The following is a 1,550-nucleotide window of genomic DNA, read 5'->3' as shown; positions in this document are numbered from 1 at the left end:
CCCCAGATATCAGAGGGTGACGAATAAAATTCGTCCTAGTAGTGGTCAGCGAGAACACCAGATACATTTTGACCATTTTAAGACGATTTCTCGTCCGCGCATGTGGCTGGCTGCTAGCAGACACCATTGAAAAGGTCCTACAAGGTTGAAATGCCTCTATCTTTCTGGCTGGCTTCTACTGGGACGAGTTTTTGTCGTCTCCCTCTGATATTTATTGCGTTTTTAACACAGCACATCCGTGAGAGATGCTATCTCAGGATAAATATCTCAGTATCGAATGTGTATATACATTAAGTATGATAGATACATAGACAAATAGCTACATACATACAAATATACATACATACAAACATACATACATACATACATACATACATACTGATAATTATTGGGGCACTGGATATGTAACACACTACCTAAATACTTCTCAAAACCAGAAAGAGAAAGCTAATTCGAAGACTACAGATTCAAGCCATCACTGGAACTGTCAAAACCAGTAAAACTTTCCAGAAGTGTATCATTTAAGTATATGGATGTCTAGATATGCAACTATATGCATGAAAATACATACATAAAACAAAACATAGAAATCTGTACATATACATACATACATACTATAAACTACATTGCTGATGTTTAAATTCCAGTGAAGGAGCCTTGGATCTAGGTTAGAAACCGGTTCTTTCTCTATTGGCAAGAAATCTTGAAATAAAACGGAATAATGACAACACATACATAAATATATACTTACACACATACACACACATAAATAGATGAATGCATATATAGATCGCTGACCACTACACACATTTTATCTCCTTGTTTCTCTCCTCTTTTCGTGTTCCTTTCTGTAGAAGAGCGTAGGCTCGAAATGTTAAACACTTTCTCAATTCCCAAGCGTTATACTAATACATCTATTTGTTTTGAGCACCACTTGTCTTCGTCTGTTGTTTTTTGTGAATTCTCTCTCTCTCTCTCTCTCTCTCTCTCTCTCTCTCTCTCTATATATATATATATATATATATATATATATATATATAAGGAACGTACACACACACACATATGTATACCCCTATACAGATACATATACAACAGCGTATATGTGGTGTGAATTTTAATTCAAATTCATTCATACAAACACACACATACAAACACACACATACATATGAATGCGCATACTTATTAGTATTAATTTTCTATTGAGTTAATGAGTAAACGTGCAAGCGTATGTATGTAAATGAATATATATAATGCATACAGTCAAAAACAAACACACAGACACATACATGCATACATACATACATATATACATACATACATACATACATACATGCATTGACACATACATGCATACATACTTACATATATGCATACATACATGAGGAAGCATGCGTGGTGTGTGAATGCACAGGCGTAGCATGTGTGAATCTACATATATATTGAGCGCAGTATTTATGTGAATTGTGAATGGTGTGTGGCTTTGTATATGTAAACAGTTGTATATATTTATATGTATATATGTAAACTTCCCATTTGCACATACGACTATC

The sequence above is a fragment of the Octopus bimaculoides genome, chromosome 8 (genome assembly GCF_001194135.2).
Source record: "Octopus bimaculoides isolate UCB-OBI-ISO-001 chromosome 8, ASM119413v2, whole genome shotgun sequence".
NCBI classification, from domain to species: domain Eukaryota; kingdom Metazoa; phylum Mollusca; class Cephalopoda; order Octopoda; family Octopodidae; genus Octopus; species Octopus bimaculoides.
The sequence above is the reverse complement of the archived record's forward strand: the minus strand, read 5'-3'. Positions refer to the sequence as shown.